Source organism: Chionomys nivalis, chromosome 8 (genome assembly GCF_950005125.1).
Source record: "Chionomys nivalis chromosome 8, mChiNiv1.1, whole genome shotgun sequence".
Taxonomy (NCBI): domain Eukaryota; kingdom Metazoa; phylum Chordata; class Mammalia; order Rodentia; family Cricetidae; genus Chionomys; species Chionomys nivalis.
This window is the reverse complement of record NC_080093.1, coordinates 1,614,084-1,631,335: the sequence shown is the minus strand read 5'-3', so window position 1 is coordinate 1,631,335 and position 17,252 is coordinate 1,614,084. Positions and strand designations below refer to the sequence as shown.

At 41.4% G+C, this 17,252-nt stretch overlaps 1 non-coding gene across 1 annotated transcript; it reads left to right on the top strand.

The window, feature by feature from the left end:
• The first annotated feature begins 5,178 nt into the window (after positions 1-5,178).
• Positions 5,179-5,283, top strand: LOC130880863 (U6 spliceosomal RNA). The gene has a single exon (XR_009057660.1). It is a non-coding gene; the product is annotated as a U6 spliceosomal RNA (small nuclear RNA).
• Positions 5,284-17,252: the final 11,969 nt, after the last annotated feature.

Genomic DNA, 17,252 nt, shown 5'->3' with positions numbered 1-17,252 from the left:
TTGGCTATCACAGGATTTCCCTGTGCTTGTCTGCTGAAGACTCTTGAGTTCCTGTTCCCATGTGACACGGGTCTCCTTGCTCCTGCGGTGTGTGCCCAACTTGGTGCAGCTTGAAGGTAGTTATCCAGTAAATAATAAATGAAATCCCTTCATTGTTTCAGCACAAGATGGGAGGGAGTGTCCTACCTTACCCTCAGTTCTCTCAGATGAGACTAGCCAAAGGCTACCCAGTTGCTGGGACGGCTTGACCCTGGGGAGAACTTGGCTCGGAGAGGCCTCCAGGATGCATGGCATTGGGCAGACAGTTATTCCATGAACCCTGTGCCTCCCCTCTCTGATCTTCCTTTGTTTTCCATATTGGGCCAGGCAGGTGGCTTTAAAAGCTAGCTTTTGTTTTAGTTATTATGTGTGTGATAAAATATACACAAAATCATTATTCAAACCATTCTCAAATATACAATGAATGACATTAGGTATACTCCCAGCTGCATAACCACCAGCGTGATTGCTTCATCTTCCCCAAAGAGAATTTCTGCATGTTAGTTTCCATCATATCTGTATGAATTGTCTCCATCTAGTCTCCTTGTAGAGACACACAACCTGTCAGGTGTGTTCATGTATCATTAACTCCTTCAGGTTCATCCATGTAGCTTATGTCTGGATGTCTTCATTTAAAGGGTTGAGTAGTATTCCACAATGGGTCTGGCCACTGTGGGATCTCCCACAAAGTTAGGGTGCCAGAGACTGAGACTGAACAGAGAATAAGGCCATTGAAGCTAGCTAGCATGGGTATCTCTGAGTGACTTAGCAATGCCCCCACTTTTCCCAATCCAGTATACACACACACACACACACACACACACACACACACACAATAACATATACAATACACACATAAATATACACACATGCACATACACACAAACAAACAATATATACACATGTACATATACACACAAATACATAATACGTACATATACATATACACACATACACATGCATACACACAATATGTATATATAACTTGCCAGCTGCTTTTAAATTGCAGAGTTTTGTAGTTGCTACAGTGACATGCTGGAAGCTAAGACATTAGCACCCAGGCCCTTTGTAGAGACAATCTGTGCACTCATGTATTATATAGTAGGCTATGGAGTTAAAAGCCATGGTTCAGACGTTTGCTGGGTTTTTACCTAAGTGGTGTCACTTTGAGTTCTAGCCTTCTACTTACAAAATTCCATTTATATCACAAGGGATTGTGAGGTTAAAGTCAAAGCCAACAGGAAATGCACGCACATCTGTAGACCCACAATTTGGTCAGGAGGTGGCTTTAATGTCGGTCTTGTTTTCCCTCCAGTAGGTTCTTGGTGGTGTTGGGTGAGCGTAACAAAGCTTTTATTGGTTTTGGCCTCAGCTTTCCTGTCTGTTATCATTTTCAGTTGTATTTCTGTGTAGGTGGGACAGAGGACAATCTTAGGTGCTGTTTCTCAGGTACCATTTACTTGCTTTTTTTGAGGCAGGATCTCTCAGGACCCTGTAACTCACCTAGTAGGCTAAGCTGACTGGACAGTGAGTCCCAGATACTTGTCAGCCAGGAGCCATGGGCTGCATTCCTGCCGCCCAGCTCTTGGCCGCCTGGCTAGCTTATGCCCGAAATAACAACACACAAACTATATTCATATAAACACTGCCTGGCCCATTATATCTAGCCTCTTCTTGGCTAACTCTCATATCTTGCTTAACCCATTTCTAATAATCTGTGTAACACCACGAGGTGGTGTCTTACCAGGAAAGATTCAGCATGTCTGACCTGCGTCCATCTTGGGCTGGAGCTTCATCGCATCTGACCTCACTTCCCTTCTTCCCAGCATTCTGTTCTGTTTACTCTGCCAATCTAATTTTCTGTCCTATCAAAGGGCCAAGGCAGTTTCTTTATTAACCAATGAAATCAACTCAAAACAGAAGACCATCCCACATCAAGACTGTGCGCCTTTTCTTTCTTCTTTCTTTCTTTCTTTCCTCCTTCCTCCCTCCCTTCCTTCCTCCCTTCCCCTCCCTTCCTCTCTCTCTCTCTCTTTTTTTCTTTCTTTCTTTCTTTCTTTCTTTCTTTCTTTCTTTCTTTCTTCCTTCCTTCCTTCCTTCCTTCCTTCCTTCCTTCTTGCTTTCTTCTTCATTCTCCTCCCCCTTCTCCCCCTCCTCTTCCTCCCTCCTCCCCCCTTCTCCCCCTCCTCTTCCTTCCTCCTCCCCCCTTCTCCCCCTCCCTCCTTCTACATCCTACTCCCTCCTCCTCACGGGTTCTGGAGTTGCAGCTCAGACACATATGCTTTAAATGGTTAGCATCCATTTTCCCAAATAAACTTCCCTCCAGACCAGTAAGGAATATTATTTATGGAAGTTATTTAAGACAAGGCAGAGGCTCCTAGGAAGTCTACAGGAAACGGGAGTTGCTGGAGTTTGTTCTCCACTTCCTCTCTGTCATCGCATGCTAGAGCATCTAAGCATCTCGCAGAACCCAGGGAGCAAATCAGCATCCGGCTCAGTCTGCACACGCCCTGCAGTGCCAGCTAAGATGACAGGGCCCAGAAGGGGTTGGCTTTAAAAGTCTCCTTTTCCCACAGCTTGGCACCCAGCCTAACCCCTCTGCTAGCTGAAAGGGTGCCAACATGCCCAGCACGTTTGGATTTGCAAATTGTCTCCTGTTTACTATCAGAGGATCTGCGAAGCCGAAGCTCCTTGTGGATTTTTGTGCTGCTGTAACGAAGGACTGTCGGAAAGCTGGTCTTCACAAACCTCAGTGTGTGAGTGACAGGCCACTTCATCCGTAGGTGAACTGAGTCATGAAAGGATTATTCAAGGATTTTTTTTTTTTTATTTTATCCTGGACTGGATTTGAGCATTTGCTGATTTCGAGGTGGGGACGGGAAACGGCTGAGCCTTTGAGAGTGGGAAGAGAGTCTGGGGTTGGAAGCCGTGGCTTGTTAGGGGACTCTGCCGTACTGCTCAGCTGTGCTGACAATCCACTCGAGATATGTTGTATTAAAAGAAACGGTGGCGTGAGTCCAGCGGTTGAAATGTAGACGCCCACATGTATTTATATTCTCCGGGCCTGGGCCATGTGTGCGGTGACACAGCGTGCTACAAAGTCGTGGAACTGAAAATAACATATGTCTGTCTCAAGTGCCAGAGGAAATTGTGGTGCTGGTGAGAAGGCGCAGGGCGCAGATTTAGAAAGGAGGAAGAAATGCCTCCTGTGTCGCTGTGGTGTTTATCCCCAGGCCCTTGCTTCTCCTCACACATAGCAGGAGCAGCCGCAAAACCGACAGAGAAATAAATGCAGAAATGGCCTGGGCTTGCTTCCAGAGCAGGTTGGCTTTTCCGAGCTTGGCCTTGGAAATGAGTCCTGCCCAACTGAATTTTGACCCTGCACGGGCCCTAACTGTGGTTTGCTGAGAACCTGGAAGGCTCGTCTGTGAGTACTGAAACTGCCTGGACTTAAGCATGACTCTGGGGGAGGACTGAGGAGACCGCCCATAAGTACAGTACTTTCTGTGCATGCACAAGGCCCTGAGTTCAAATCTTGGAACCTATGTAAAAAGCAAAAAGCTGGATGGGGCACTGTGTGCTTGTCAGCCCTGGGGACGCAGAGCAGGCAGATCCTTGGGGCTGCCAGCTTACTCGGCAAGCTCCAGGCTAGCGAGAGACCCTGTCTCATAAAAATAAATAAATAAATAAATAAATAAACAAACCCAACAACCGACAAACAAAAATGTTGGGGATGATAGCACCCGAAGAATGATAGCCAGGGCTGTCCCTTGGCCTCTGTGTGCACATACATGTATTCTTGCATGCACATTAATGTGTGTTGCATACTTTTGGTGATGATACACTTACACACGCACACACACACACACACCCTTTAAGGAAAAAAATACCAGATCAATTACTTGCAGTCTTTTAGGAACCAGAGAGCCAGCTAGATCTTCTCTGGATTTAGAGACCTGTGGGCTCACTGCCTTCCTCTTTATAGGGTGCTGTCCCTAAAGATGCCTGCTGTCTTCAAGCTCTGATTCTGAGTGTCTCTATAAACAGAGGTTACAAAGTTAAAGAAGGTATAATTCATCAAAACTATTTTTTTATTCCCTGAAAGCAGGTAAAAAAATTTAGCTTCCTTGTCCCCATTTACTTACTCTGCCATTTTGGCCTGATCAGGCAAAATGATGTGGAGCCCATTAGGTGTTTATAGACAGAACTGAACAGAAAGAATAGAATTTAGATGCTTTCCTCTGATTCTGGGGTACACCTCTCTCAGAACACCGTGGACAGCCTGGAGTCCTCTCTTAGACACCACAGGGGTCTGGAGCCTTCCTGCTAGACCCTCAGCAGTACTCAAAGCTACAGATTTATCATGTACATTGGCTTACATTTAACACCATCTCACTTCTTCTTTTGGCCTGTAGAGAGGATATATCTCTACACCTGCTAGTGTTTCTCCCCATCCCTGGCCCAATTCCAGTGGCTCACACAGATCTTCTTCTCGAACCACCTTCTTCCTGTTCATAATTTTATCCCAGTCCAAACTCCAGCAGGCATTCCCTGGGAACCTCCCGGCCAAGCCTGCCAGAGAGGCAAGTAGGCCATCAAAGTAGATAGGAGAGCTTCCGAGCTTCCTGTCCCTCCTCTCCTCCAAATCCAGTCCCCCAAGCTCATCCCCAGCTTCACAACAGGCTACATGTTGCATTCTCTCCTCACTCTCTGTCCCCATCTCAAAAGGACTAAGTAGATCTTGAAGGAGCAAACCTTCTGTTCTCTTGTGGACTCCCTCAGCCCATTCCTCCAAGTCCAGCCCCATTCCTAAGTGTCAGCTCCTCAGACCTAGGAATAAGTTTTACTGGGAACTCCCAATGTTCATACCTAGCAGGATCCCAGAAGAATTCCCCATCAAACACCACACAGACACCAAACTATCCCAATGACCAGAGAGGGCAATGGAAACCAAGGAACAAGACACTCACTAGACAAAGACAAGACGAGAAGTACAATCTTCTCAAACTCAGATGACCAGGTACCAGCATAGAAACACAATAGCAGTCACTAGAGCCCAGCTCTTCTACTTCAAGAGGCCCTGAGAATTCCAACATAGCTGAAGCACAGTACAAAGACCTTAAAATAGCCTTTATGAGTGTCTGCTTCAGCAGCACATATACTAAAATTGGAATGATACAGAGAAGATTAGCATGGCCCCTGCACAAGGATGGCATGCAAATTTATGAAACGTTCCATGTTTTTAAACCCTTATCCAAAGCAACTAAAAGGCAGAGAGAGAATATCCAAAGCAACAAAATCAAAAACAAAAAGGGGGATATAACAACAGACTCGGAGGAAATACAGAGAATCACTAGGTCATGCTTCAAAAGAGTGTACTCCACAAAATTGGAAAATCTAAAAGAAATGGACAAATTTCTTCATGGATATCATTTATCTAAGTAAAATCAAGATCAGGCAAACAATTTAGATAGACCAATAATCCCTACGCAATTAGAAGCAGTCTTTAAAAGTCTCCCAAACAAAAAAGGTCCAGGGCCAGATGGCTTCAGTGCAGAATTCTACCAGATTTTCAAGTAAGAACTAATACCAATACTCTTCAAATTATTCTACAACATAGAAACATAAGGAACATTGCCAAATTCTTTCTATGAGGCCACAGTCATCCTGATACACAAACTGCACAAAGATTCAACAAAGAAAGAGAATTACAGACCAATTTCATTCATGAACATACATGAAACAATACTCAATGAAATACTGGCAAACTGAATCCAAGAATACATTAAAAAGATCATCCACCAAGTAGGTTTCATTCCAGAGATGCATGGATGGTTCAACGTATGAAAATCTATGTAATATACCATATAATCAAACTGAAAGAAAAAAAACCACATGATCATTTCCTTAGATGCTGAAAAAGCCTTTGAAAAACCCCAACAAACTTTCATGATAAAAACCTTGGAGAGATCAGGCATACAAAGAAACATATCTAAATATAATAAAAGTAATATACATCAAGCCAATATCAAATTAAGTAGAGAGAAACTCAAAGCAGCTCCACTAAAATCAGGAACAAGACAAGGCTGTCCACTTTCTACATACCTATTCAACACAGTACTTGAAATTTCTAGGTACAACAATAAGACAACTCAAAGAGATCGGGGATACAAATTGGAAAGGAAGAAATGAAGGTATCATTATTTGCAGGTGATATGATAGAATATATAAGCGACTCCCAAAGATCTACTAGGGAACTCCTACAGCTGATAAACACCTTTAGCGAAGTGACTGGATAAAAGATTAACTAAAAATAAATAGTAGCCCTCCTATATACAAGTGATAAACAGGCTTATATAGAAATCAGAGAATCAACACACTTTACAACAGTAGAGTTACATCTTAGTGTAACTCTAACCAAGCAAGTGAAAGATCTGTATGGCAAGAACTTCAAGTCTTTGAAGAAAGAAATTGAAGGAGATATCAGAAGATGGAAAGATCTCCTATGCTTATGGGTCAGTAGGATCAACATAGTATAATGACCATCCTACCAAAAGCAATCTACAGATTCAACTCAATCCTCATTAAAATCCCAACACAATTATTTACAGAACTTGAAAGAACAATCCTCTACTTTATATGAAAAAAATCCAGGATAGCTACACAATCCTGTACAATAAAAGAAGCTCCAGAGAGGTATCACCATCCCAGGTTTCAAGCTCTATTACAGAGTTGTTTCGGTATTGGCATAAAAACAGACAGGTGGATGAATGGAATCAAATCGAAGAGCTGGATGTAAATCCACACCCCTATTGACACCTGATTTTTGACAAGGAAGTTAAAAATATTCAATGGAAGAAAGAAAACATCTTCAACAAATGGTGTTGGTCTAACTGGATATTGGCATGTAGAAGAAGCAAATCAATTCATATTTATCACCCTGCACAAAACCCAAATTTAAGTGGATCAAATACTCAGCATAAATCCAGATATATTAAACCTGATAGAAGAAAAAGTGGGAAATACTGGTGAACACGCTGGCTCAGGAGACAACTTCACAAACAGAACAACAAAAGCACAGACTCTAAGATCGACAATTAATAAACAGGTCCTCATAAAATTGCAAAGTTTCTGTAAGTCAAAGGACACCATCAATAGTACAAAACAGCAGCCTACAGAATGAGAAAAGATATTTACTTACCCCATATCTGACTGAGAGGTAACTTCCAAAACACAAAAAGAACTCAAGAAAGTTGATATCAACAAACCATTTAATCCAAGTAAAAATGGGGTATAGATATAAACAGAGAATTCTCAACAGAAGAATCTCAAATGTCTGAGAAACACTTAAGGAGGTGTTCAAAATCCTTAGCCATTGGGGAAATGCAAATCAAAATGACTCTGAGATTCCATCTGACACATGACAGAATGGTTAAGATAAAAAATACAAGTGCTAGCTCATGCTGGAGAGGAATATGGAGAAAGGGGAACACCCCTCCATTACTGGTGGGAGTTTAAATTTGTACAGGCACTTTGGAAGTCAGTGTGACAGTTTCTCAGAAAACTGGGAACTAGCTACCACATGACCCAGCTATATCACACTTGGGCATATACCTAAAGGATGCTCAATCATACCACAAGGACACTTGCTCAGCTATGTTAATAGCAGCTTTACTTGTAATAGCCAGAACCTGGAAACACCCTATGTCCCTCACCCAAGGAATGGATAAAGAAAATGTGATAATTTACACATGGAGTATTATTCAGCTGTCAAAAACAAGGATGCCAGAGAATTTGAAGGCAAATGGGTCGAACTAGATGTTCTAGAATGATCTACCCACCCCTAAGAACTGCCTGACTCCATGCACACACTCCAGGCAAAGAAAAACATCAGAGAAGATACTAAAGGACCAGTGGTGTCTCAAGATGGACCCGCTAAAGAAGGAGAGATGCTCAGAATGTCCTTAGTGAAAAAGACAGTTGGGTGGGAGCAGGGGCCAGAACACAGAGTCCTCATTAGCTCGGCATGCTGGCGGGAGGAAGAGCAGGACTCTAGAATCCTTGAGCTGGGTTCTAGAGCCTTCATGGCTGTGTTCCCCGAGTCAGGAAATGCTGATTTTTGAGCTTTAGCTGAACTGAGACTCAGGACCAGGGTTGGAACCTTCTGGTTTGCAGGGAAAAAGGACAGCCTTCCCCTGCATCCTTCTGAATGGCCAATATTTGAAGCTCTTTGCTTTAGTGTTCTCTCTTAAGACTTAACCTTGAAGGCTTCTGGTGCCAACAAAAATGATCTTATGACCTTCCATATTTTACTCGAACCCCATTTTCATCTTGATTCCTGCTGAACCCCCCTTTCCCAACAACATTAACACCTTGAGGCCTCTCCTCCCCTAGTTGCCTTCACCGAGTTGTCTTCACACCACTGCCTCAGTTTCCTGTGGAATTCTTGTCTTTATTCAGCTGCTATGGCTTCCTGTCTTCAGTGAACACCCTTCTCTTGGTCTCGGTTAAGTTCCATGATGCCCGGGAACTGAGATACAAGGCGCAGATGCTCTGTGCCCCCGGCCCTCTGTTCTCAGTCTTCTCTTTCTCCAAGCCTGCCACTGTCTCTTCCTTGCAGTGATATAGATATGAATAATTTGCATTGGTGTGGATTTTAAGGTTAATTTTGTTGTATGTATATGCATATTTCTAATCTTGATTAAGGTATTGTGATTGTATAGTTCATTTAAAAATGTAATGTATATAGGTTGTTAATGGATAATCATCGATAATTGTCAAGCTTTTAGTCATGTTAGTTAGATTTTCTATATGTGCATAGATATATTTCAACTAGATAGGCATTCTTCATATCTTTCAAAGACTGCAAAATATGACATTTAATGTTTTAATAACTTAGGACTGTTATAGTGAGATACGTCTGCTCCTAGCAGTACCAATCTACTTCAAGAAGAAGATGGGCATCAAAGAGGCTCCTTATGGAGTTGGTTAGCCATTTGGGCATGAAACTGCTCATGCCTGGACTGTTGCATAAACTGGACACAAAGAACCCACAAAAAAAGAACTGCTAAACTTGCCTAAAGGTGAGATGGTCTTTCAGAGTTCCTGATTCATAAAAGAGTCTATAAGACATTCTACAGGACACAACAAAAAGTGACTAAACTGTCTTTGGAATTTCCTGCTTGATAAAAATGTCTGCTGGATACTATGGGCCTAAAGGCTAAAGATGGATGCCCCAATAGTACAAAAGAACTTTGGGTGACTGTCCAGACAGTGAGATGTCTCTGTCATTTCTAGAGTTTTGGATTTCTTGTTTGCTTAGGTAATATTATATCCTTCTGGAGTCTTTGATGGAGTTAAAAAATGGTTAGTTATAGTTATAGTTTTCCTTAATTATGATAAAAGATAAAATAGATATAAATATTGTAACTATAATTCTTGCTTGATAACTATTTTGTTATATGTAATCTTACTATGTTAAAGTAAAAGCCATTTTTTGTTTAAACAGAAAAAGGGAAAATGATGGAGGTGGGTCATCTTTCTATCTGTTGTTTCATTGGTTAAGTAATAAAAAAACTGCCTTGGCCCCTTTAATAAGACAAAAAATTAGGTAGGCGGAGTAGACAGAACAGAATGCTGAAAAAAAAAAAGCCGAGTCAAAAGTCGCCATGATTCTCCCACTCCAGACAGACACAGGTTAAGATCTTTTCTGGTAAGCCAGCTCGTGGTAGTACGCAGAATATTAGAAATGGGTTAGATCAATATGTAAAAGCTAGCCAATAAGAGGCTGAAACTAATGGGCCAGACAGTGATCAAAAGAATACAGTTTCCGTGTAATTATTTCGGGGCATAAGCTAACCATGCGGGCGGCTGGGTGCCGGGGACGCAGCCCCGCCACTCGTATTACTACATTGCAGTGTCTGGGTTCTCTCTTCTCTGCCTTGTACTCAAGAGTTGCTTTGTTTTTCAGCTATGCTGGCTCTTCTTAGAATTTACAAATTATAGATCTAGCTGTTTTTTTTTTCCTTTTAAACACTGCTTGGCCCATTAACTCTAGCCTCTTATTGGATAGCTCTTACATCTTGATCTAACCCATTTCAAATATTCTGTGTAGCACCATGAGCTGGCTTACCAGGAAAGATGTTAACCTGCATCTGTCTGGAGTGGGAGAATCATGGCGACTGACTGACTCGGCTTCTTTCTCCCAGCATTCTGTTCTGTCTACTCCACCTATCTAATTTTCTGTCCTATCAGGGCCAAGGCAATCTCTTTATTTAACCAATGAAATTAACACAAAACAGAAGACTCTCCCCCATCATTTCCCCTTTTTCTGTTTAATCAAAAAAGAAAGGCTTTCACTTTAACATAGTAAGATTACATATAACAAAACAGTTATCAAGCAAGAATTATAGTTACAATATTTATATCTATTTTATCTTTTATCATAACTAAGGAAAACTATAATTATCTATCCATTCTTCAACTCCATCAAAGACTCCAGAAGGATATAATATTACCTAAGTAAACAAGAAATAAGAAACTTCAAACTCTAGAATTGACAGAGACTTCTCGCTGCCTGGACAGTCACCCAAAGTTCTTTTGTACCATTGGGGTATCCATCTTCAGCCTTCAGGCCCATAGTATCCAGCAGACATTTCCATGAAGCAGGAAATTTCAAAGACAGTTCAGTCACTATCTGCTGTGTCCTGCAGGATGTCTCGCAGACTCTTTCATGAGTCAGGAACCCCGAAAGACCATCTCACCTTTAGGCAAGTTCAGTAGTCCTCTCTCTGCGGGTTCTCTATGTCCAGTTTATGCAACAGTCCAGACAAGAGCAGTTTCTCTTGCCCAAATGGCTATCAAACTCCATAAGGAGCCTCTTCGAAGTCCATCTTCCTCTTAAAGTAGCTGGTGCTGCCAGGAGCAGACGTGTCTCATTGTCATGAAAAGCCCTAGGTTATTAAAACATTAAATGCCATGTTCTGTAGTCTTTGAAAGATATGAAGAATGCCTATCTAATTGAAATATATCTCTATATATCTAGAAAATCTAACTAACATGACTACAAGCTTAACTATTATTTATGATTATCCATTAACAACCTATATTTCTTAATTATACATTACATTTTTAAATAAACTACACAATCACAATACCTTAATCAGGATCAGAAATACATATACATATAACAAAATTGACCTTAAAATCCATACCAATGCAAATTATTCATACCTATATCATTTCCCCCTTTAAATGTAAAAGAACATTTATAAACAATATATGGGAACATGGGCTCAGTTTTTTTCTCTCCAAACTGCTTCCTGCTGTATGGGGACACTGTTAATCAGGTATTTTATTATTATTATTATTATTTTATTTTAGCTTTTCTGCAATGAGTTTGGTTCTAAAATTTTTATCAGGATGATCTGAGCTTTCTGTTAATTTAAGATTTATGAAACACATTGACATGCCCAATTTGAACTGTTATCACATGTATTTGTGTGGAACATTTTTAATAACAATCAATTAAAATTAATGCTCTTTGCTTCTCGGGTTGTTTAGAGAACACCTGAAGTATTCCCAGCTTTATTGTCCAGGGACAAGCTAGTGTCCCTCCCTACTGGAGTGACAAAGAGTATCCTCTGAAGTGAGAGGGTGGATGATGCTTGTCCCTTCTCAACCCATACTGTTCTGTCTGTCCCCTCTGAATGAGATAATCTGTTCGTTCCAGAAGCCCAAATGCCTTATGTCCCTGGTCAGGATCCTAAGCCCACGGTGAGGTCGAAGTCAGGGCCCAAACCTGCCGGCAGGGCTCTGAAGTCTATAGTCCTTCATGGGTTACTTTTCTCATTGTTATGAGAGAACCCAGACCAAAGCAGGGTAAGGAGGAAGGGAGGGTTGGTTCTGATTCACATTACAGTACAAATAGTGGGAAAGACACTTCCGCAGGAGCTTGAGGCAGCTGGCCACAGTGCATCTGCTGCCCGCGAGAGAGGGAGAACGCTGGCCACCAACACTCAGGGCGAATCTTTCATCTTCAGCTACCTCTGTGAAAATCCCCAGGTAGACTCACCCAGAAGCATGTCTCCTAGGTCATTTTAAATCTAGGTAAGTTAACAATGAAGAGAAACCTCGACCTTGACTCCGTCTCTGTCCTCAGAGTTCAGTGGTTTCTTGGATAGGGGAAAGGAAGAAAGAGGAGGAATGTTGTAGGGTGTAGTATGAGTTTAAGGCCAAGTCCTTGCCTGAAAGTTCTTTGCCCTGGGTCTGTCTTTGTAAAATGACTGGGAAGTTGGGAGCCTTACTTGAAGTGCCTGTTCCCATTGGTGTTCTTAAGCGTCAGTTTTTCCTGCACTCCCCAGTCAAATGCTCTTCAGCTTGTGTTAGGCCATAGTTGGAATGTCAGAAATCGATTTGGAGGTGATTCTAGAAGGTAACCTTGGGTGTGGAGCAGGGTAACTGGATCCTTTGGGGAGAACAATGCACCAATCGCCATGTGCATCTCTTTGGGTTATTATTGAGAGTACTGCGCTCCTGCTACAAGGGTAGAGAAGTGGGTCCAATCGCTCACACACTCACACTGTGCACTGACTACAGCTGCTACTAGGGGTTGTAGCTCTTGGCCCCTTTGGCCTGTTGAAGGAACAGATAGCAAGTAGATAGTCTAGCTGGTAGAAGGTTGTAGGTGCCTGAGGCACCGTAGGCGTGTTCTAGAAAGGTAAAAATTGATCAGATGTGGGAGATGTTGTTACTAGATCCCAGGCCTTTGCACTTAGTGTATCCTGCTTTGGAATAGTATTCTCCGTAGCTCTTTGAAGAGCGGGCACTCCATCTTCTAATTCTTGTCTCAGAATCTCTTTTTGAGACACTTCCTCTCTAAATTACCACCCATTCCTTAGACATCTTCATCATATTATCTCATTTGTTTTCCTCACAGCACACGCCACAATCAGAAGTTGGCTCTAATGTTTGGATTGCTGGCTGGCCATGCCTAGAAGGTCTGACTCACAGTCACATTTAGGTAACTATGCTTTCAAATGATTTATCAACATACTCACATCTCAAGCATCTACAGAGCATGCACTTGGCTGCCATGGTGATCCGCATGTTTCCTGGGTTTGAGTTCTGGGGTATTGATGTTGCTCCAAAGCTTTGTTCAAAGTGGCTAGATATTTGCTAGTTAGAGAAGCCTTGTGTCTCCTGCCCCTGGGGTATTCTTACTCCATCAGGGGAAGGGAAGACAACACCCATATTGATGACAGTGCTTGAGCTCTGTGGTTCCTTGTTTATGCTTCTGATAGAAAGTACAGATCCCTCTGCCATCCCACGTGTAGGTATTACGTGGACAACAGTCTGGTGAGTGTTCTTCAAGATAAATTTCATGTCATCTTTTTCTTGTGCAAAGAGGTTTATTCCATTCCTTCAAAAAATCTGTAGGGTCTCCTGCTTCTATTTTTCAAAACTATATTTAGTTTGCTTTGAAGATGAATAAAGCTGAGATGCTACACACCCCTCCCCTGCTTTGCAGTGTCCAGAAATTCCTTTGCTATTAATACTCTGCAGAAACAGATTTCTTTGATTTTTTTTCAGTTTAGAAGATCAAAAGCTGCCAAAAATTGTTTCAAAAGAAAAATAAATCTCAGAGAAGTTGAATTTGCAATTGCAAGGGTGCTTGCCTGTGTCCACTACTCAGGGAGTCATTCAGGAGGTGCTTGCTGCAGTGCTAGCCTCTTTTGAGCCCTCCATGCCCGAGCTCTCAGCTTCCACCATCTGCTTTGTCTCACGAAGTCCAATTATACTTGTCCCCAAATTAAACTTCTCACAAATTGAGCAGGCAGAATCATTTTGCAAAGAGTGTTTAAACTAAATGACTGTTAGTTCCTGGTTAAATCTCCTCTGTTCGGGGAGATGAGTTCTCAGATTTAAGGGCTTTGAATGAAGGATTTTTGGGATCTGAACTCCATCTCTCTGTCATTGTTTTTTCTTTATCTCTTACACCACACACACACACACACACACACACACACACACACACACACACACACACACACACACCACAGGTACCCTGCAGCATCTCCATTCTATATGTGAAGGGTGACTTGGACCAAGACCCCTGATGCTTCCTATTTTGGCCTGAGATACTTACTCAAGGGATTGAGACCCATCTCTCCTCACGGCTCTTGTAGAAATTGAACTTTGAAGAAGACTCAAGTCTTGGTAGCCAAAGGTGAGACCCTTGAGGGTAGAGATCAGATACCTGCTTGAAGACAGAAATCTTGAGGAAGAAGAGAAGACTCAATGCCTCCCAAGATAATCTGGTATGATGTGGGGACTGGATAGAGAGAAGTTTAAGGCCATGACCCCCATCCCCATCTTCTCATACCTTGAGGCTCATTGTTAGAGGTAGATCTTCCTCCAACCATTAATCCAGCCCTATACTAGATTACATACAACATTTAAATGGTAAAAGTTGGAAAATGCCCAGTAAAACAGGTTAGTGACAGAAGAATTAGAAAGTAATGATATAAAAGAAGAAAAAAATAGCATCACCTATAATCTCTTTCATTCTGACGTTCCAGCTGCGAGTCTTCCCAACCCTCTTTGGTTGACTTGCAGCCTTTGTAACACACCTTTGCCTTCTCATCTTTAATTTTCAGTTCCTTTCTTTGTGGCACCTAAGGGTGTTTCAGGCTTATAGTATGGTTTTCTGGCCTGTCTTGGAGTCACCCAGCTTGCTTTTATAGGAGAGCAGTACTTAGAAGCCATGATCTGGCTAGCTTGTCTCATTCCTATAGGGCGTGACTGTTTCTAAACTCCACTCATTCAGCAGAGCTGGGGAGCGCATATATTCACAGTAGTTGGGGGGACGTGCCTGCTTGTGTGCCCACATGTCTCTTGGTTACTTTTATATTACTGTGCAGACATCATGGTCAGGACAACTTATAAAAGAAAATGCTCACTGGTGCTCTCTGTCTAGAGAGTCAGATCCATGATCATGGTGGGGAGCATGGCAGCAGGCAGGCTTGGTGCCAGGGCTGAGGGTTTACATCTGATTCATAAGCACAGGCAGATTAAAAATGACTGGGAATGGTATGAACTTTTGAAACCTCAAAGATTACCCCCCCCAGTGACACACCTCCTCCAACAAGGCCTCACTTCCTAATCCTTTCCAAACAGTTCCACCAACTGGGAGTCACGTGTTCAAATACACAAGTCTGCGTGGTGCGGGGTGATGGTGGCTATTTCTCACTCAAGCCACAACAGAGTTATATAGTTTTTGTGAATGTTATTTGGAGACAAAATTTAGTTATGTAGTGTAGACTAGCCTTGAACTTGTGATCCTCCTGGCCCCATCTCTGTGTGTGATCACAACTGCATTGTCATCATGCCTGGCTTAGTGCTGTGGAAACCGAGTAATCCATAGGTCTCCAACCTTGACAACCACCAAATTGTTTTCCATTTCTATAGTTTTACTTTACCCCAAATGCCTTTTAAGCCAAGCAATAGAAACTGTGGCCTTGAGGTCTGGCTTCTTGCATTCAGAAAAGTATGAGCAAATTTATCTCTGTTGTCATGGGAATCAAGTTTGTTTTATTGCTGAGTATCAGTTTGGGTTGTTTTTGTTTTGAGAACTAACAAATAAAATTGTCTTAGGTATTTATTTATGTAGAAGGGTTTTTTTTTTGGAAGGGTGTGTGTGTATTTTTTCCCCCTCTGATTGCTGCGATTAAAATATCCAATAAAGGCATCTTAAGGTTTATGTTTGCTCACAGTTCAAGTACAGCCATCCTGTCAGGGAAGTCGAAGTAGGAGCTGTGGAAACTGGTCATCTTACGTCTGTTGTCAGAAGAGAGAGCAATGAATGCTTGCTGCAGCTCAGCTCTCTCTTATCACGGACGTATTCCAGGACTCAAGCAGGGAATGGTGCTGCCCATGGTGAACTGATCTTCTCACCTAAGAGTAATTAAGATAACCCTCCACAGACACGCTTAGAGGCCTGTATCCTAGGTGATTCCAGATGATGCCAAGGTGACAATGATCATTAAATATCATATGGGAAAAATATAAATTTTTCCCTTAAATACATCTAGGCGATTATTTTTCTTTGTAGACTGTTAACCTCACTTTTATGCTAACTTCGATTTTCATCAGCAATACATCAATTGACCTTTCTCATTGGCACTTGATATTGGCAATTTTTATTAAAAAAAATCACAGGAATTATAATAGATGTGTAGTGATGCTTAAAATGCGATGCCAATTCAAATTTGTCTAGAGACTAATAATGTTGAACATTTTCATTTGCTTATTGCTGTTTATGTATCTTCTTTGGTGAGGCCTTTGTTCACTTCCTTCTCCATTTTAAAATTGGGTTGAGTGTTTTATTATTGATGAGTTTTGAGAATGTAGATATTCTCAATGCAAGTTCTCTGTTAGAAATAAGATTTGCAACTGTTTTGCTTTGCAGTAAGACCTATGCTTTTACTTCCTTTACAAAGATTTGCTTTATGTATATGATTTTTTGTCTGCATGTATTTATATACATATATATGTGTGTGTGTGTGTGTGTGTGTGTGTACCACTCTGTGCCTGAAGTCAGTGGAGGTCAGAGTGGGTATGGGTTCCCTACACATGGTTATGAGCCTCCATGTGGGTGCGGGGAACTAAATCTGACTGTTTTGCCAAAACAGTAAGTATAAGCAAACACGGATCCACCTTTCCAGCTCCCTAATTTTATTTTCTTATCAAGTGTCTTCTGCAAAGAAAATTGTACACTTTGATAAATTTATCATTTTTTTCTTTTATGGATCATGCTCTTGTTGTATATAAGAAATATTTGTTAACCCAAGGTCACAAAAGTTTTTCCTATGTTTTATCTACGAATTTCATAGGATCTTATTTGCATTTAGGTATACAATCTGTTTTTGAATAATATTTGTATTATGGTGAAGTAGAGGTATCTTTTATGCTTGTACGTTTTAACATATGTATGTCCAATCTTTGCCAACATTATTTTTGAGAAGCATTTTCTAATTTTAATTATTGTTGTATTTTTATAATCAACTATTGTATATATATGCATTATATATATATGCATACACACATATGTATATATGTTAACTCTAGTTGATTTTTGTACATATCTGGTCTTTCAAATCTCTGAGATTAACAAAATAAATGTGGGAGGGGAGTGAAATGACTCCGTATGCAAA